The sequence below is a fragment of the Lepisma saccharinum genome, chromosome 10 (genome assembly GCF_977018435.1).
Source record: "Lepisma saccharinum chromosome 10, izLepSacc3.1, whole genome shotgun sequence".
In the NCBI taxonomy this organism is placed as follows: Eukaryota; Metazoa; Arthropoda; class Insecta; order Zygentoma; family Lepismatidae; genus Lepisma; species Lepisma saccharinum.
The window spans coordinates 22601437-22623896 of NC_139238.1; the positions used below are offsets into that span (position 1 = coordinate 22601437).

Consider the following 22460-nt stretch of genomic DNA (forward strand, 5'->3'; position numbering starts at 1 on the left):
AAACACGTCGATTCTCCCCCGCCAAAGAAATCCAAAGCTGTCCATACGAGTTCCGGTAAGGTCATGCTGAACTTCTTCTTCGACTGCAAGGGCCCTCTGCTTGTCGACTTCCTAGAGCGTGGAGCCACAATCAATGCGCAGCGCTATGCAGACACGTTGCAGAAACTGCGACGCGCCATAAAGTCAAAACGCCCTGGAATGCTGTCGGACGGAATCATCCTTTTGCATGATAACGCCCGTCCCCATACTGTCAATCTGGTGAGGGATAAGCTTCAGACATTTGGCTGGGAAACGCTTGAACATCCTCCGTACAGCCCCGATATTTCCCCTTGTGACTTCCACATTTTTGGTGACCTGAAGAAAGACATTCGTGGACGTCGGTTTCATTCGGACGAGGAAGTGCAACAGTGGGTGAGGTTGTGGATCCGTCAGCAACCTACCTCTTTCTACAAGACTGGAATTGATCGTCTCGTCTCCCAGTGGGATAAATGTCTTAACACTTGTGGCAATTACTTTTGAATAAAACAAACTCCATTGTCACTTTGTAGCGGGTGTTCGGTTTTCATTTGACTGCCCCTCATATATATATATATATATATATATACCCGATCCCTGAGTGTTTAAGAATATCATATCTCCGGCTAGAGAAGAGCTAACATCATGGGTAAAACTGAATAATATTCACCGTCACAACGTCGAACCCGGTACGTTGCAGTCAGGTACGATGATTCTGAGTTTACCGCAACTGCAACGTTGTGCCGAGGCCGCGTGTGCAGGAACCGGGGGCATTACAATGGTCACTCTCAAGTGGCCTAGTGGTTACTGATTCAGGGATATTTACATGTTCACTTACATTACTTCCAAAGACATTATTCATTCTTCATACCCGCCGACTCATCATGTATAGTTGAAGACCTGATTCGAACGCCACTTTACTTCAAAGAAAGTTCCGAAATATCAGTTCCCTGTTACAGAAGTAACCAACCATCCGCCACGTCCTCGTAGAGCCCAGTATATCCTCCCCTCAAACCATTTCCACCAATAGCGTCCGTTTTAGGAAATGACAGCTCTTGTCAAGTTCACGTGGAGTAAATGAGATATTGCCAATTCAGTTTCTTTAGAAATTTCTTACCATGAGATTGCGGTTGCGTTATCTTTTCTACGTTATTGTGTTGTGCTATTTTCTTTATAGAATGTGGAGATCTTGGGAGTATAACGTCGCAGTGAATGATGGATGTCTAGACACTGCAGGTAAAAGTGACAACAGCAATTTTCAGAAAAAAACAGATGCTTGTTCGAAACCAGATAAGGACTTCAACTATACGAACGAATTACAAGCAGGTGAATATATAGATGGATGACCTTTTGCGCTTTCGCAAGCCCCTTCGCAAACAGAGCGTGGTTACTAGATGTTAACATTGTGGCCGGAAGAGCGTATGTAGTTGCAACTTATCGATCAACGGGTCCCGAGGTAGACGCACTCGCCGCAACTGGAGAACAGGCAAAGTTTAACGACCACCGTATGAATAATAGAGTAGCTATTGGCAATTTCAAGATGCATTTCACGGCGAACTGCGTCACCGCTGCGAGAAACGCCGATTACATTGAAGTATGAGTTTACGGCAGCAGTAAAAATAAACGGACACGGGTCGCCAGGGAGCCTCGCGAGAGTGAAGTTGAAAGCAGTTCCACCAGGGTGTGACAGTGGAGTGACTCTATTATGAATTGGGAAAACGAGCCTTTTACATGACAAAGCATATGCTCGTATACTTCCACGAAAGCCGAGGGTCGTTTAAGATTGTTGGACTGTTTAATAAATTAATGGAATTTTTTATTTAGTAAGCTCGATGTCGGAGAATACGCATGATTGATATACGAGGGTTGGAAAGAAAGTGGTGGCAACAGCGTCGTCACGTGTAATCAAGAGAGCGCGCGTTGCTGTTCCCAGTTCGTCTAGATCTAGAGAAGTGGTTCTCAACCTTTTTCAGTCCGGGACCCACCTTGAAGGATATTACACTTCACGGGACCTATAAGCATGGGTGCCGGCAGAATTACTTGCAGGGGTGTGGACCCAGTTTATGGTCATATTCTTGCTAACATCGAGTGCTTAACCTTGACATATCGGACGGACCAGAACGATCTGCACGTGGAGCGTCCTTCACACTTGTTGAAAGACTGATACCCAACAGGCAATCGTCCGATATGTCAAGGCTTCAATGCCAAAGACTTCTTGGAGACCCGCTTGACATTTCGTTGCATTTATGTCACGCGCGATCTCAATCTTAATCCATGCACGCTGCTCTATCTTTGCAAGCATCGCTTTAGAGCGATCCGATTTCACACCACCACTTTACAGCTCGATATTCATCCGTCTGCACGCACTGCATTAACGATAATGAGTGAGTTGAACAGCTATTCCTTTCCTCTAGATCTAGACCTACTGAGAACAGCAACGCGCTCTCTTGATTACTCGCGACGTAACGACGCTGTTGCCGCTAATTTCTTTCCAACCCTCGTATTTATAGCTTGAGCACATCAGCACATGGACTATTTTTGCCCGGGGACAAGGCCTTAACTGAAACAAAACTGTGGACAGGCCCATAACAAGAAAATAAAGAATGTCTAATTATAACACCATTAAGTCTTGTTTCCATGATGTGAAAAACTCAATATGCTGACCAAGGCAGAAATTTATTTTATTATAAAACATAAACTAAACGTAACGTTTCAACCTTCTAGCAAGGTCTTCTTCAGACTCTGTACCAAGTACAAATGTAACAAGGTACACAACAGGACGATATATATACACAAAAATACTCCCCTCCAGACTATTAGAAAGTAGTTCTGGAACAATCTGGCAGGTGGCTTTCCCTTGTCAACTGTACTTTCATCTGCAAGAGAATGTGATTGGACTCTTTATCTCACGCTCTATTTCCTTCATTCTTCTTCCTTCTTCTCTCCTCTTTCTCTCGTCCTTTCCTATCTTTCTAACACCTTCTTCCATTCTTTGTTTAACTTCAGTCCCCCATTCCAGTTCATTGTGTCTTCTTCACCTTTCTTCCCTATTTTCTTGGACTCCTTCCATTTTCTCACTAGTATTCTCTTCTCCCTTCCAATCTGCTTATTTGTACTTGAAGAAGACCTTGCTAGAAGGTTGAAACGTTACGTTTAGTTTATGTTTTATAATAAAATAAATTTCTGCCTTGGTCAGCATATTGAGTTTTTCAAAATATGTCTGTTAAAAACGTCCTTACTCAATTTTTGAAACTAATTCGTTCATTCATTTCTTAACAAGAACTAAAACTATCCTATCTCTGAGAACTGAAATATCCTTACCTAGGTTAAAAGCTGAGGCTGTAAAGGGGCACTCGGCACACATAAGGACTAACATAGGACAACACAACCCCATAAAAGATTATACTGGCTGTAGGTCCAGACGTCCGAGCCTCCTTAGTGCAAGTGAGGTTGACTTTCAGGTGTATTGTCAAAAGATCACCCTTTACACCACGGTAACTTTAGTAGTAGGTTAACAAGTGTAGTTGCTACACCCACAAGACTTCCACCAAAATGATAAAAATTACCACCAATGGTGCATATCTACGGGTGATTCAAAATACATGTACAGTCATGGAAAAAAGCAATTCCCCCATAGAGCGTTAATACCAGTTGTCTTATGGAGGAAGTATTTATTTCCACGACTGTACCTAAGGACATCTACGTTAATAGGGGGCACAGAGAAAAGTGATAGAGGGGAAAGTTGTATGTGGGTTTCAATCTAAAGTGCTTGAATTTTCAACGTTGAGGCGGTACACTGGAACGAGCCTCATGGTAACCGAATGAGCCATGTTGCCACATGGTTCGTCCGGAAACCGTACGTCATTGCAATACTGTACCGTATTGGGTAAACTGAGAACAGATGACGATGCACGCGCAGGTGTCCCAGGAAAATATAGTCACTCCGGGGAATACGCCCAACTTTTTTTTGGGCAGTTTATAGCTTCGCTAAATGAAGGAGTGTCGCCATAAAAAGGATAAAAGTTACATGTTTTGTTATTGTTACCTATAAGTTTTATTACTGTAAGTCATATAGTAAAAGAACCAGAGAGAAATAAACAGATGAACGTCAATTTGGGCAAATCACCCCATGTTCAGGGTAAAATGCCCAATACAAGAAACAATTGTTGTAGTACTTGACATGACATATTTAAAGGAAAATAAGAGACAGCATTAACTGGAAACAGAACATCATTTGTACAGACAAGCATAGCGTTTCTAACAACATTTATTTTGAATTTACGATAGCCTATTTTACTGTTTACATTTGTGAGAAATCGCATTGCACTTTGGACACATGGACGTGAATTTGGTACATATTTCATGCATCAACCTACTACAACGATTATACTGTATCCAGTCACATTGTGGTCCATTCTTATCATAGTAATGCCCATGGGCATATTGTGCTTAATTTCTGTGGGCATATCACCCCACAGCTACAAGCAGAAAATTGAATCACTGGGTTGGCAACTCTGAGCACCATGCTGCAATTTCACTCTGCAGATATGTTTCCCTGACTCTTGATCTTTACACCAATATAATTCAGTTTATTTCTCCCTTGGGAATATTATTGCACACTGTTAATACAACAACGTCCAAAAAATTATTACCTCAAAAATTGTCATCTTACTTCATGAAATTAACCCTGGGTGGCTTCAGAATCTTCTCACAAGCTTCAAACCTGCTGCCTTGTCTCACCACGGAGGGCGCTTTCAAACAAGAGCTGCAGTTGCCACAACATTAACGTTGCGCGAGATGAGGGGGTGGGCATTTAAACCCGATGGGCATATTCCCCCCAGTGACTCTAGAAAAACCTTGATATAATAGTGGTTGTTGCTACAGTTACACTTAAAATGCTATAAAACATGGGGACAGGGTTTGAATATTTCTTGTACTTCAGGGAATCAGGATATCCTCGTTAAGTTGAATGAAAATGAAAAAGGTTCTACTGAAAACACTACGAGAATTGTTCTCAGAAACTGCTCTTGTCCGCATGGAAAAAAAAATCAATGCCATGCCTATAGTTTCAGCTTTATGTATCTTTATCTATGTAAATGGCTGTCCTGTGTATTTGACAAAGCTAGTACGCTAATCAACACACTTCATAGTATAAAAAAAACGGTACAACTCATTTGAAAATGTCATGAAACAAGCTGAAGAAATTCGAAAACCTGAAAAAATGTAAACAGGATACGACAAACTAAAAGCTTTTCACCTGAAGAATTACCAGAAACCGCTGCATAGCTGACAAATCAGTGTCCTGGATATTATTATACTTTCACCTAGAAATTTAGTGGAGAGCAATATTGTCGCTGTTATTAAACAATATTATACTCTAAAAGGAAATGGCGCAACCACAAGGGGACAAGGGGGGCATTGCCTTATGCCTTTTTCAACCTTGGACGCAAATCAATTATGGGGGGGGCATACATTGAAGTAAAAGAAAGCAAGACTAGCAGAATCTACTAGTAGTAGGACAAAAGGATACCGAGACGGAATTAGTTTTCACGTCATTCTTACATTATTTCTTCCAGACGGTCAGGATAACTTTCAAGGGGTTACAGAGGGGCCATTGTCCCCTCGACTTTCAATGTTATACAAATAAAAATACATTTCGTAAAATGTTCTTTCTCGCTTCGCTCGCGGTACCTGCTTTTCTTGCAGTCTTGTCAACTTCCGAGCCGTAGCTAGGAAGTAGCGGGAGTTGGCCCTGGGCGCCGAACAATCTGATTGAGAAAAATTGTAAAAGGGAATGCCATGCCGTCCTATGAAATTTTTTGCGTCCTATTAAATCAATACTGTTTTCAACTTTCAAAAATTTGGATCGAAAAATTTTCTTGCTCTCTTCGCTCGCAATTTATTTTCTCCAATACATTGTAAATTACCAGAGAGAAAGTAAGAACAGATAAGTAATTCAGACAGTTGCTGCTATAACAGTTTGGTTTGGAGGAAAACGAGCGCTCACATTTCAGAGACAATCTATATAATTTTTGCTGTTGGTTTGTTAAGGGGCGGATGAATAGATTACGTAATGTATTTAAATAATATGTTAATACCTAGGTATATATATATATATATATATATATATATATATATATATATATATATATATATATATATATATATATATATATATAATATACACACGTTCGCGCGCGCACACACACGTATATATATCACATCAATGCAAAATACTAAAACAGTGAGATAAAATGAGGTTTTTCTTTCCCGATCTGACTGAATTTTCAAGGCTTTTGCCCCCCCCCCTTATCAGAGGGTCTGCGCACGCCTATGATGTTGGTACCTTCTTCTAATAATAAAAACAAATTAAAATAACTGTAATATTAAATTAATAATTAAAATATTAATTAATATTGTTATTACATGAATGGGAAAAAGACGTCATAAGAATATTCATTATCTAGCTCAAGAATAGTTCAGATCGCTTCAATTTGTTTAAAAACAACTGCCCTGGCAAGGTGATTGTGAAACAGATAAGGAATTGAATATTTATTGAATAACGAAAAAGGATGTTAGATCCATTTGACGAAAAGAAAAGCTCTTAATTTAATATTTAAGCATATTACTTAAGTAGTGGTGTGCATAAATCTTATTTGATACAGTCATCCAAAGTTGTTTGACCCCAATGTAATCCTTTCCTTAGAATATGTTTGACGGAAATACACCTCTCTCGATTATACGACAGATGCTAAACAAAACAAGCATATTTACATTATTTAATTTTAGTACTAAGTCTCTCGTGGAAGATTCGGACTCCCTGGACACCCCACCCCGCCTCCCCTAAATAGTCCTTGGCTCTATTACATGTAAGTTGTATTGCGATGTTCATCAATGTGTGTTTTTCTTCTTTCAGACACTCGGAAAAAGTTTTGTCTTGTCACAGGAAACATGTCGGGGTAATAAACGGTGGGTGCTGGAAAGAAAGGTCCGTTATGGTCAGACTCTGACCTGCATGAATGGGGGGAGAGTAGCGGACAGGGAACCTTGTGGTCTGCTTCTTCCGACAGAACCTCCCTCCTTCCAGCAAAGTCTCCCATGCAATGGATTTGCCTTCGAAGGGGGAAATGGAATCAATATTGGCAAGACTAGGAAGAATAAATGACATCTGTCCGCTGCTTTTTTCGAGCGACGCTGATACGGGCTCTTAAACAGCAGATATCTTACATTCCACATTAGCCGGGGAACTGAATAAACTGCGACAGAGCATTCTTTCAACTCAGGTTATCAGATCGAAAGATACAAGGGAACATGGAATTGTATGTCTGTTCAGAACGATATTTCTTCATCTGGCAACATTTGGAATATAAATTGCAATTAAGTTTTTATTTTTATGTTATTTAATGTTAGATGCATATGCATATAGTTACACACTACCTATTGTCAACTTTCATTTTTTTTCTCCATATTTTTTTGTATTTTTAGGCTGATTGCAATATCATTAGGAGAGAAAGAGTCTATAATGGACAACGAAATTTCGGATTCTTAGAATATTATCTGATGTATTTCAATTTATGTGGACAATATTAGCAAGTTATGTATTTTACAATTAATCTTTATTAATGACGTTATTTTTAACAATTATACTAATAGAAGGGCGATCGTTCGACACATTATTTTTTAGTAATATTTAACGTATTTCATTCAATTCAATTGTTATTTATAGATATTTTCAGTCAATTTAAGCGTTCATATATATTCAGAAACCAATTATAATTTAAATTTCGCAGTAGTATACAGTATACACTCATAACATCTTCAAGAGTATTTACAGCATTACATTCAATTCATATGTAAAGTTCAATTTGCTTTTAGTAATTAGTAGTAGTTATATTTATTTATTTTCTCCAGATTGTAATTATATTTGGTGTGTAAAGGATGACATTAATTAGAATTTGGGTAATTTATAGTAAGAGTAAATGTTATGACTGAATCGGTACTCCTTTTCAAATTCCATTTCCTCAAATATAACAACCCTCAACTACAAGATTTTTCATACTTGTAATAATTACAAGTACTACTTTCTTAAAATAAGGGTGACTTAGAGGCGCCCTTGTCTCAACAAAACCTCTACACATACCGACATATTAAGTTCTCTCACACACACAACATTACACCAACGATCAGGAGGAAATGCCTGTTCGGTATATGAAGCAAATTTCCTTCCCAAAACCTACCTGAATTGCCTCACAGATAATTCAAATTTTAACGGTGAAATGAACATTTTAACAATATTATGAAACCATGTTAACAGTCCTCAGTTCAGCTTTTTCACAGATGTCAACGTCTAGAGAAGGTCACCAGCTAAAACCTTGGAGAAATAAGAAATCAACACGAATTACACCTGAAGGACGCAGAGGAATTATTTGTCCTACGATTTTTTTTTTGAGAATTTCTCAAGATTTTTATTTCTGAGATTTTTCTTTTATTTTTTCGACACGTGGAAACAGGAATTACAATTAGACCTTTCATCAATTTTAATTACGCAGTTCAGCGAAATCAGTTGATAAGCTAATCTTCAACGCTGATAATACATACATCGATTTGAAGGAATATTTACATATAACTAAATACTTCACATTCACAATTCGACGATATGCAGTTCTCTACTGTACGTTTTTCATCAATGACAATATTTGTAGCTGCCAAGTTAATGCATCAAAGTGAAAAACATTTTTCACGGCCACAAGGAACTAATATATGCATATATACGTGGTTTGGTTCAAGAAGAAACTTCATTGCTATGCGCAAAGACTATTAAGTGATGATAACAAGAGTAAAATTATGGTATTTTACTTGAACTCTTTGTGAGAATCAGGATAACTCAAGGATTATTTTATGGACAAATGTTAGTGCTGTGATTTTATCTATCGAACACTATTATATTCTTATCTTCAAATACATAAATTCATGTACATATATTATTACTCAAGGACAGTTACTGATACAGTGTATATATTTTGATTAACTTCAAGTTTTTTAATTAAATATTTACTGTGATAATTGACATATATTATAAATAAAAACGACAGCGATATTTACATGATACACTAAAGTAAGAGACGGTGAAATTTACATCGATAATATGACATGTGTGTGCAAGTGTCACTCGGATGAGTATCACAAACTTTGCCGATTTTGTAAATAATTAACTTCAAAATATTTAATAGTGTTGTGCAGTGTCAGTGTTTACAGGATTGATGACATATTACCTCATTAGTGTGTTACTGTGCCATACACCTTTTAAATAGGTCAATACGGATGGAACATTAACCTTATAATTGTGTCACGTGTTGTGTTTACATATTTTATGCATAGACAATCATAACGTCAACGTGTGTGACGTAAAACTCTCAATCATTAGTAGTATGATTGACTGTACTATAAACTCACGAAAGGAAGAGCTCTCCTCAAGCAGCTTTGCTACACTTAAAACAGGCTCAACATGCTCATATAAGCTTTTTGCTCTAGTGGTAGCACCCTGCCTAACCCAAGGATTTTGTAAAAATGCCCTCGGGAATTTTTCAGAAAGGAAGAGCTCTTCTCAGATTGATTTGTGCATACTTAAAATTATGGCAAGTTCTCTTATCATCTTATTGTTTATAGTATGTTTTTCTGTCAAAATCCCAGGAATCTTGAATTGATATCTATTGGGTTCTGAGACCCAGTGGAGTGTGGTGCATGGATTTTATTGCCTTGTAATCAGGAGGCTTCTGGGTTTGAGTCTTCATAAAATATGAAGCCCCCCCCCCTGATGGCAAAATGTTAATATTGTTGTCTTGTAAACAAGGGGCTTTGGGTTTGAGTCCTGATAGATTGAAATATGTGTGGCAAAATAATATCTCCATACGTGAGATTTTGAGAATAATTACTGCTAGTTGATAGCTCCCAGATCTGAAAACCTGGTAAAAATGTTATACAACAGAGCAAAATTATTCTCTATTAAGAATCACCAGAGTTTTGTTATTGCTGTTATCTGGGTAAAATATCAGCTCAACAATACGGGCAAAATTGCCTGATCAATACAATAGAATGGAGGTCAAGCAAACATAATTAATTGTTTGCATGCTCTTCTAATCTTTTGATCAATCCTATGTTTCCGCCAACAATTAATCATGCTTGCCCGGGAAAATTATATTTCTTTTATGCCAGCAGATATAATCTACACTGCGTCTTTTCAGAGACATATTATTTATCATCAAAGAGTAATTGCCTTCTTTCTGTATGCCTGGGAGATTATATCTGTTGGCATAAGCTGCACTGTGTCTTTTCCGAGGGAAATTACATGTCATTTGTCATAGAACTCAAAGAGAAATTCTTATCTGTACTGTGCCCCCTTTCAGGGACCATTCATCATATTGAGGAAATTCCTAGTATTGGCTTCATGGATATTTGTCATGCAAAGGTTTGGTCTTGTTGCAATATAGGCTCAAGTCTTTAACTTACAGAATAATCATTGCAATATTTCTGTATTTCAGCTTTTGGCTGTGTTATTTGGGTAGGTATAAAAGCTTTTCTGCTACGAGCAGAGGTGCTATAAAATTTGGGTAAGTAATATATTTCCTGACGGCAAAATTGTTTTATAATCAAGGGGCTTCTGTGTTTGAATCGGATCTCTAGAATTGCTCCGTGACTCTCTCATTTCTTACATCATAAACATATGATTTTTCACCTATGAGAATAACACTACATATGGTGTCATCTGGTAATGCCTCATGGAATTCACAGATAATTTTAATGTTTGTCCTGTCATTAACCACAACTTGTTTCCTTTTTGAAGTGTTGATTACAAACATGGGTCTCTGTGTTTTGAATTCATCTGGTGTGTAATACATGTCAGTATTGCCAGTAGTGACACGCTTGAAGGAAGAAAATGCCTCATATAATTTAAGAAAATCATCCTTGGACATGTCTAAATTATAATTTTCCCTAGGAAATACCTCATTTCTGCCATTTTTAAGATATATGTTCTTGATGTTGCAGTTATCAAATTTACTTGAATTTTTTTCCTGATTGTTGTGTCTCCCAGTCTGAAACAGTACCACCACAAAATCAGGCATGTCGTATTGTATGCTGGAGAATGAATTTGTAGCATCAAACTCATAATATGTGCCAGATGCGGGCTTCTGTACAGATTGATATGTGTAAAATTGCAGAGGAATCTGTGGATTTTTTACTATATCAGCTTTGTATTTAAGAGCATAACTGGCCTCATATTCAACAACAGGGATTCTTAGCTCCATAGTCTGAATAATGCATTTGCCTGCATCTGGTAAGGTATTGGGCAGAGCTTCCCCTGTAGAGTTTAATGTGCTGTACCTCATCAATGCATTATTATCATTTGCAGCTCTTCTAAATGTAATTCTTAAACCACCCTTCCACATAATATCTTTGTAATCCGAGAAGAATCCTGGCAACAGGCGCATGGGGAACAGCACTGTTTGATTTTTAGATAATATCTTATCACCAGCTTCAAATCCCCCTATTTTGTAGTAAGAAGCTTCGGTTTTGGATAATTTTAATGTGGCCAAAGCTGTGGAGGTAATGCCGGGATAATCCACTCTGTTTATAACAACACCATGCTTTCTGATCTCAATTTCAGAGAATAGATGCGGCACAAAATTGTCCACCAATCTTATATTTGAATTTGCCGGATAATCTGTTCCATCGAGCTTTACAACATCAAATTTGATGTATAGATCTGCTCTGTGGGGTGTATAAATCCATCCCCAACATCAAGATCAACCTCAATCTCTGTGTTGGGTTGATTTAAATTTGCAAATGTCCTCCTGTTTGGAGGGAATGATTGCAGCTCATAACTCTCAATATTTTCCATTGTATGTATTTTTATTTAAATATTAATCTCTATGATTGCAGTTGTTGTGGCTCCAGCAAAATCAACTAATTCTTCTTTTTCATTAGTGACCATCAACTCGATGTAATCTATTCTATTATGGCACACAGGAAAATATAATGTTGGGGATGGATTGTAGATGATTGGCTCCATGAATTCGGAATTAGGTTTGAATGTTGCAATGATGCCGGTTTGTTTGTGAGTGCCTATGCCATTTGATTTGGTGATCATACCCTCGGCCACATTACAGTGAATATTCAGAGTCTCTATGGCCAAGAATTTAGGTATATTCATAGCAGTGTGTTTGATGGCCGGTTCGAGTTTTGTGTTGTTCTCAAAGCCTAACAGCTCTCCTATAGTACCCAGATTCACTGTTTCTGTTGCAGATACAATCTCTACTCTGTGAGTGACAGAATTTTGACTTAACACTATACCTCTGGGTAATTGAGCATTTAGAGTGGATAGATTATATTGCCCTGGAGTGATGACAATTTTTTGATCCCCTACTGCAATTGTATTGTTGTGGTGTGTAATATTTGGGATTAGGTACATGCCGTAAAATGCTCTGAGAGCTATTGTTTTGGGATACACTATGTCATCATGTAATTTGAGTTTCAATATTGAATTTTGGCTGGTGAGATGGAATACCCCCATGATGTTTTAGATACCACAAGGCTTTTTGAAAATTTTCAATTGATGGTTTATTTATTTGAGACATATATCTAAGAACAGATAAACACAAATGTCCGCAATTAACATCTTTGAAATTTTGAATACGGGCATTATTGTAATAAAGATTAGGTGATTTTAAATATTTTATTAAATTTTCAGGTGGAACACCTCCAAATGAATCAAACACAAATGCCTCATTGTTTAAATATTTAAGATAACAGATCCAGTGAGTGCCCTGATTTTTGAACTCATCCAAATTAACAATGCCACACTCTTTGTTGAGTGGTTGTTCCGGTAAAGAATCAGACATGTACACACCTCTAAAATGTTTGATGCCCAGTGGCTTGATTAAAGCTTCAATATCTTGGTTTGTAAGCGGCTCTTGTTTTTTTTTAACTTATTCATGGCTCTCTTAACACCTTTGCCTTGTTTCTCCATGGCCAGGTTATGGCGCCTCTGCTCATCTAATTCTGCCCTATTTTTCTTGGCATCTATTACTGTTTTTGCTATGGCAGCTGATCCCCCAGCCAAGCTCCCAACAGCCCCGAGAGCAGCTAAGATGGCAGGGATGGTAAATAGGAAACCCCCCACTTTTCTAGATTGCTGTAATTTTTTTAATTGGGGGGTACTAAGCAACAATTTCATACCATGGCCCTTGGCAATACAAGAGCTTTTTTTCTTGCGCTGCTTTTTGGTTAAAAGGCTATCAATAGTTTTAAGAGATTTAAGACCTTCATAAGGTATTTGATACATAACACCCTTGGCCTTCATTCTAGGTTTATTATATACATATTCACAGCCCCCACCCCAGTTTTTGCTTGGTGTTCACAGCTATGGTGGTTCCCAATGCTGCTATTCTTTCACTCAAAGAAGCATCTTTGCTTACAAATCTACCAAATGAAGCCTCTTCTAATTTCTTGTCTGCAACATGTCTCTTGTCAAGATCAGAATGTGTGTTGTATGCAATATCATGGTCTCTACAAGCAGCATCTAGGGGATTAACACCAGGATCACCTCTGTTTAATCTATGGTCCAATTTTGTGCCTGGACCACAATATTGATAGCCTGGAATGTGTAGCTCAAATGGCAGCTTGTTTATAATGTCATTAACCAACCCCCGGCCCTCAGAAATATTCCAAAATTTAGGTGGTAGAGTATTAATAATTTTTATGAGATATCCAATCCCCTTAGGGTCATTCACTATAAAATTAGACAATTTTGTGCTTATCATGTCCATAATTCCAACCTTTTCATTGTAAAAATTGTGGTTGCCAGCATTTTCCTCCCCAGCTATCACCAATAACCTATCTACAAGTTTCCTGACATCATCAACCCACACAAATTCTTTAGGCAGGGTGTTGTATTGTTTGATTCCACTGCCTGTCTTGATCTGTGACCATATGGGCTTGATTAAATTATTGTATTTTGCCCCACTGCTAGACTTGACTCTTTTTTGTGTGGGATCATTGTTCTGGTATAGAGCATCTGATTTTATTAATATTTCTTTGTAGTGATCATAATCTTGATCTGTATAGCTGCCAGGTCTTTTCCTAGTCATCAGTTCCCACAATCCAGGTGTGCCGGGATATTTAACAAAACCACCTTTTTCTCCCGAGACGAGATTCTGAATATACAATGATATCATCTCCCATAAATGTTACTCTGAAATTGCCAATTCTATGTATGATGCTACCATCAAGCTCTGTGTCAGCATATAAGCCAAACACCTCATCTTTATTGTCTTTAGGTGTGGTTAAATATTTTTGAGCAAGAAGACCCAATTCAATAGGATCCTGAGTAGCTTCAATTCTTCTAGGAGCAACAGGACTAGGTGTATGAATGCTGGAAAGTGGGGTGAATGGATAATCTAATATGTTCCTTGCAGCTACAGGTACAAGCTCTGTGATCAAATCTTGATTTTGCTCTGTAACAGTTTTGATATTCTTACCTAAATTATTAATAGCATCAATTACAGGCTGTTCTGTTTGTTTGTGTTTTTCATAAATTCCCCGGTTCTCTGATTTCCATCCCTTAAATCTTTTTACAAGATAATCTCTTAACTTAAGATCATCAATTATTGGCCTTTTCATGGTTATTTATATATGTTTCAACGTCTAGAAAATCGTTGATTTTATTTCTGTATTTGCCACTACTGGGTGTTCTTGTCATATCAATTGTGACAAACCCGTAACTGTCCTGGTTCCAGCACCTACTGCAAAATTTGGAAAAATCATTGTAGCTCAAGTCCCCACCTACATATTCATCATGTATGTGTTTGAGGTTGGTATGATCTTGATGAAACACACATATAAAATTGCTGTTGTCTCGGATCAGTTGCTTGGGTATTTTTGAAAAAGTCTGTGCCAGGTAGAAGCAATCAACGTTTTTGTGCCGCCCCTGTGTAAAGAAATTTCTAACCTTGTTTTGATTATCCAGTATAATGTCATCAAACACAACAACAGAATTATCGAGACATTCATCAAGTGGCTTAACATCTGGTTCAAAAGTGGCAATATCCAATCCATCATATAGCTTCATCAGCTGCTGATATTTTAATTGTTCCAAGCTCTTAGAGAAGATATACAAGTGCCTGTTTTTCCAGTCTAACCAGTTGGGTGCCAATAAAAAATTATCAACCATTAGTGTAGTTTTACCACAAGCAGATGGCCCAACAATAAGACACCTAATATTATCAGGCAGCAGCTTTCCATTTCTCTTATTCTGTTGTTCAGGTTCTGGCAGCCTCTTTATAACATCCCAGGTGCTCATATTATCACTTTGTTTGCCTCGATCCAGCTGTTTTCCGGATGACCCAGCCATTTGACAAGTAACTTGTTGCCTTTTCTGCGGATGATTTTTTCTATGAGATATGTATCAGGCTGTTTAGTTTTGCTGAGCTCTTGTTCATAGAATCTGCCTTTGAGAATTTCTCCTCGGTGATCTTTTATTATATATGTGTTAAGGGTCCCGGGTTTAACTTGAACCACTGTAAATAATTCAGTGCTCCAGTTTCTTGTAAAGCCTCTTTTGAATAAGTGCTTATATTTGCTTATTCTTACTTGATCCCCCACCCTGTATTTGGCCTTTCTTGTTGTTGGCTGGTATTTAGGATAATAAACAGTGCTGATCAATTTTTGCTCATCAGATGAAGTTACTTCAGAGGGTTTCATGTTGATTGTGGAATGGACCGAGTTGTTATATTTATGTAGAAGTTCTGGAAGAATATTAATCCATTTATAATTACCTTGAAGTGTAAATTGTTTATACATAAGATTTTTTAAGGTTCTGTTGAATCTCTCTACAATTGAGGCCTTGAGATCACTGTAACTCGAGTAATGTTTTATTGCCTGGCTTTTAATAAATTGTTGGAACACAGAATTATAAAATTCTTTGCCATTATCTGTTTGCAAATATCGCGGTGATCTTCCACTCTGATTGATGATTGTTCTGAGGGCTTCTGTAACACATTTTCCAGTCTTGGATTTGAGTGGCACAGCCCAGGCAAATTTTGAAAATGTATCTATGACAGTGAGTAGATACTTGTAGCCCTTGTTGATTTTGTCTAAGTTTTTCAACTGTCCACTTGACAACTCAATCAAGTCGCTCTGCCATAAATCATCTATGCCTTTTGTAACCACTGGGAGTCTCTTAAAATTATGCCTGGCTTGTCTGTGTAATTCATCAACTATAATTTGTCTAGACATAGTATGTAAACAAGAATATTGCAACTATGGGGTGTTCAGCAGCTGATACTGCAGGATTTTCTAAATATAATTTGTCCCCTATTTGTATTTTAAATTCCAGAGATCCATCATCTTCAGCATAGGCTGTTTCTAATGTATTGGGATCTGTAAAATCCTCTAACTCTACACTGGTGACCTTTGCTTTGTTGTCAGCATTTGTTATTGATAAGGTGGGGTAGTGGTGTGCCTGTGGTTGATGCCAATATTTGATCTTGATTGGTCTCAGTGTGCCCCCAACAAAAAACTGGTAATAAAATTGTGCAGGGGACAGCATATATATTTTGCCACCTGGTGTAAATGGTGAATCATATTCTTTGTTGGGGATGCTGTACAATTCAAGAATTACTGTATGTTTTGGATTCTCGATTATGCCTGTTATTTCCTTTTCTGCTGTAAGCAATCTGCTTGTTACAGATTCAAGGTGCTCATTGATGGTCCTAACAACATCATCATGGCCTGGCTTGATTTTTATGTCCACAACAAGTTTCTTGTATTGTTGCACAATCTCTTGTAGCTGGGTGGCAAAAACAGACAGAGCATTTGCTTGATTGGATTCCATGGTTCCTAGCTGTTGCTTGATATTAGCTACAATTTGCTGTAAATTTTCAACAATTGCCAATTTTGAATTTTGAGCAGTAAGATCATGGACCTGTCTTCTGATATCCTCAAACAGGGCATGCAGTTCATTAATATGTTGATTGGTTGGTAGAGTGGCCACTGTCTGAGTGAGATGTTTGATCTCTGTCTGGATATTCTTGATATCTTCTGATTTCAATATGCGATTCACTGCCCTCTTAATATTTTTAAGTTCCTGTGATGTGGGAAGATTTGATACTGTATTTTGCAAAAATTCAAGTGCCAATTTCACATTATTTAATTCAGATGCATCAGCTACATTTTGCATAGCATTTTGGAGCAGGGCTATATCAGCCTGAGTGGGTGTTGATTGTTGTAAAATTTCAAGCTTTGTTTGGATATCATCGATCAAGTGATGAAAATGAGATAGTTCAGATTCAGTGTTGAGGTTTTCAAGCTTTGTGATTTGGTGCTGGACACTGACAAGTGTGTCTACAATACCAGGCAGGCGAGATTCTAGTACATTTGCCAAATCACTTTGCACTGCTGCTATTGTACCTTCAAGATGGGTTATGGAACTTTGAATTTTTCCAAAATCTTCATATGTTTCAAGTTGCAGCTTGATGTTGGCAACACTACGAGTTATTGCATTCAAAGCATCAGAAGATGGCAAATTGTTCATAAAATTTTCAAGTGTCTCAATTTTTTCTTTAACCTCGGCTATGGCATTGTGCAGAGGATCCAGATTAGGTATCTGGAGTGACTGAATCTGTTCCTTTAGAGTGGAAATCACTAGATCAAAATCTTCTTGTGATTTTATGCTTTTGACAATTGTTTGGAGCTGTGCCTGGACATTATTTATTTGCTCTTCCAATTGTTGTTTCAATTGCTCAGAATTGGTGGCCTGGGTCTTAAATTTGGCTTGAAGAGCTGCTACAGCTTCTTCTAAACTTTGAAAATTATCTAATGTTGCCAGATCAGTATATTTTTGAAGCAACAATTTGAGTTCAGAATCAATTTTAAGAAGAGGGTCCATGCATTGTGATTGTAAATTTGTAATTTCTAATTGAAGACTGGCATTGAGTGTGGTTTGTAAAGCTTGTAAATCACTTCTTAATTTCTTGACTCTGACATCAAGCATCAGAATCTCATCACTGTGATCTTCATGTCTTGTATGGCCAAATATATCATTAGGCATTTTTGTTTTAGTGGTTATTTATTATTGAATATCTGATTCTTAATTCTATAAAAAAGGGTATAAGCTTGTCATATGATCCAGGGACCTCAATATATAAGCAGTCACCAGCAGAAACAGTATATACAGTGCCAGAAACCATGTTTGAGTGCTTAATTCTGTAAATATTTCTCCCTACTGAAATCTTGACATCACCCTCAGGGGTTGTAATAAATTGTAATTGACCACCTACAGGTAATTGGTAATAATTTAAATTATTGTTAAATATGTACAATATTTTACCTGTTTCATCATCATTATCTGTAAATATGCTGTTCAGATGAATAATTAACAAGCCACTCAGTTTAGACAGCATATCAGGAGAGGGTTGTGGTGTTGGCAGGTCCATAATAGCCTGTTTTTTGAACCCAAATAAGTTCATAGGCATGTTTATTTATTTCAAATCATGCTCTGTAATTGGGCATTGATTCCCATTTTTCAAATCACAATGCCCCCAAGGTAAAGTATGTATGCCACATGACAAAGTGCATCTCTTATCATCCTGTGGGTCCAGGGCCACTTTTCTTACAATATTGCTAGTCAATAAGTGATCTTCACTCTGAATTCTGCATTCTGATGTTCTGATTGAATTCTGGGATTTGATGCAATTTTTGTAATCCTCAAATACAAGGTCTTTTTCAACAGTTACTCTGCCAATGCCCTTGGCCTTTTTGGCAGCAACACCACTACATGTTTTAAAAGTGTACATCTTGGCACTTAACCCAGCAAATTCCACAATAACATCACCAAGTGTCTCATCTTTTAACTTGCCAGGCACTTTTTTGTTGTGGTGGTGTTGAATCTTTGTATGTTCACTGGTATCAAAGTATTGAAACAATTCAGGCTGTAACATATCTTGATAAACATCTTCTGTTTGAATATCAAGAATAAAACTATCCGTGTCCATGTACATCAGTTTTACACGATCACCATAAAAAGGTTTGAACTTATCATAATACAATGTTAACATATGTAATTTGGACGATTCCAATATCGTAGCCCCTTCATAAATAGGTTTATCAAACTTGATCTTTGTTTTCTTCATGTTGAAAAGTGCCATGTGCTCATCATAAATTCTTCTGTAATTGAAATTAGGCTTTGCAACCAATTTTTTGCTCAGGCTGGGGTCAGTAATTATTTTAACATCGGTATGTTTTCTGACATTTTCAATAGTTTTGCCATACACTGAATTGACCATCAATTTAAACAAGCCCTTATCAAATTCGCTTTTTGCAGATGTTCGAAGCTCTGTATTTGTATCAATGTATGGTTTCAACCATTCTGAGTGCCTGAACCTCAAAACTTTGCCAACTTTGGTCACTTGAACACCATGTTTCATCAGGAACTGGAGGTTTTTGTAATATGTGACATATCCCTGTTTTGGCTCCAGAGTCATCATGAGCTTCTTCTGTTTAGAGCCAGGTGAGCACTGAACCTCGGAAATTGGGGGCAGATCAGAAAATTTATTGTGCAAATGATCTGGAAATATCAGATCAACCTCTAAGAAGAGGCCATGTTCACGGTCATCAAAATTCTTAAGATCTTCAATATTGTAATTTTCAACCCATTCAAGCCCTGCATATGGCAGTTTTTGCATCATGGCATAACCATAGAGGCTGTTGGCATCTACATACAGTATATAATTTGATGGCCGTGCTGGATCATAATCAGGCATATATTTGTTATTTGCTCTGGCATATCTCTGGGAACATTGCACCATCCCTCCTCTTATACCCTTCTCCATAAACAGATACATATCTTGATCGTGGATCAGATCCAATTGCATGTTAGTGTTCAAAAACGTTGCAGACCATGCTAGGCCCGGGGCACTGAAAAAATATAATGGGTCCAGTTTATAATTTTGCATGGAAGATTTTCTGAATGCCTGCAATATATCAGCTAAGAGGGTGACATCAAGTTTCAAATATGCCATGTGATAATCACCAAATGTCTTGCATTTTAAATTGCTCCACATCAACTGGGCATGGTGATAATCTTCATCAGTGATTCCAGATCCTCTGATTTTGCTGTAAAACTCTTGTTGTGGTGGCAGGGAACACTCATCAAATTTAGAAAAATCTGTAACATAGTCATATGGATATACACCCTTCCGCCTAATTAATTTCAGGTCCTGATTTGGAAACAATGCACGTGTGATTTTGAATTGATCATCAGATAATTGAGTGGCCAGTGTAGCCAGGCTAGCAGATAAAATTCTGTAAGAATCAAGAAATCTTATGTGAATAGGAACACCATTAACTTTAATTATTTTGCTAATAGATATATATTTCTCATCATTTTCAGCTAAAATATTTAAATTCTGCTTGTCAAACCCCTCATATCTGATCAAATGATGGAAATCATAATTGGATGCTCCGTGGCAAAATATGGGGACAAATTTTGGTCTCTTGATCTTAATATTACAGCTTTTACACAGGGCCATTAAGAATTTACCATCTGTATGAGAATGGTGATGAACCTTGATATTTGTATCTGAAAATTCACAATCACATACCGGGCATTTTTCTGCATTGTTGAATTCTTCAATCTGTTTCTCTGTTAAAGGCAACATAGGCTTTGATTTTAATAAGATGTTAGATGCTATGTCACGGCACTCATTTTCTATTCTATGTGCAAATTCTTTGATGGCATTTGGTCCCATGTATAAGTATGGCTCACTAGCTACACCATCCCGTATAACTATATAACAAAAGCTGGAAGGTTCATGTAGCTGGTATGGTGTAATTGCAGATTCTTCAGGATCTGGATTGCAGAATGCAAGAGGTTTGAGATTTGATTCAAAATCACAGACAATATATGCAGGGTGTTCCAACAAGGCTTCAAACTTTTTGAATTTGCAATTTTCACTTGGATTGGGCATCACCATATGAACAGGTTTATGGTTGCTACAGTATTTTAGATGCTCAATTAACTTGTTTTTGGCAATTTCTGCACTCTCTTCACGAACCCCTTTCACCATTTTTTGACCATAAAATACAGTTAAGCATCTTCTGCACAACTTGAATATTGTATGAGTTTTGTCTAGTTGTGTTCTCACTAAAGCTTGAAGATTATGTATCAGAGTGTAATGATATTTGCCATCCCCTTCAATTAAGAGCAAATCAATCGGAATAGCAGATTCATCATCAAATGTACTGATTCTGAGAGGATCTATCAAGCAATTGCCAGTGGAACAAATAAATACATTAATAGATAATTGTTTGCCATTGATATTCCTGGCCTTTTTTTCAAATTTATCAATATTCTGGACAGACATTGGATATTCTAAACCCTCCATTGCATCGTCAAAATCATGTTCATGCTGTTTATAATAACTTATTCTCTGAGGATTCCTTGAAACTGGAAATAAAGCAGCTAAAATACACCACAAAAAGCATTTCTGGTCGGTATTTTCTATATTAACCACGGCTCTTTTGTTTTTAATATTGGCAGGTAATGGCAGATATGTAGATCCTTGTAATGGGCTGAATTCAGAAATATTAACATATAACTTGTGTGGAGAGCCACATAGGCTCCATCCTGACTCTTTTGCTGCAAATTCAGAGTGTTTAATGTTCAATTGATTTATCAAGCTGCTTATTATTCTGTCCAAATTTGCATTTGAATATACCGGTACAGTTTCTGTTATGTGGGGCTGTGTAAATTTTGTGCCATTTGGCTTCTTATATTGTATAAACAATTTGAGGGACAGCTTATAAGAGCCATTTTGTGCATTAAGAATTGCCTGCAGATCAGAATTTATACTGTTCAAAAAATTCTCAATGCCACATCTTGGCTCTGATACAAACCGATAATCTCTTAATTGGGCATTAAAACTGCTACGGATAGGTTCATAGCGTGGCTGCTTTGCTGCTCTGGCATTAACAGGTGCTTCGTGCTTCCTTTTCAGACCAGAAGTAGATGGTTGAGGGGGCAATGTTGATGACTGTGCAGAGCAAGTATCTTTATGTGTATATGTGAAGTATTGCATGCTATATTTTCTATGGCATTTGGGGCATATTTTTGTGGGAGTTCTGTATTTGTCTGGGTTACAAATCTTTTGGTGTCTGGCCCAATTAGAGCTAAATATATTTTTATTGCATTGGTCACAATATTTTTGTTTTGGCATTTTTCTTGTTGTTTATTATATAAGATTATCTGGGCTTCAATTCAAAACTTTATACTGAATCAGTTGGGTTCAGCACTGTGCTTTGTATATTTTGTATGTGTGTGTGTGTATGTGTATGTATACACTTAATATTTTTGGCTTTGGTATTTATATAAAATTTCCTGGGTTTTAAATCAA

At 37.3% G+C, this 22460-nt stretch overlaps 1 protein-coding gene across 1 annotated transcript in view; it reads right to left on the minus strand.

The window, feature by feature from the left end:
- Positions 1–22460, minus strand: part of Etf-QO (electron transfer flavoprotein-ubiquinone oxidoreductase) — a 212922-nt gene that overhangs the window by 37664 nt on the left and 152798 nt on the right. The window lies entirely within an intron of this gene.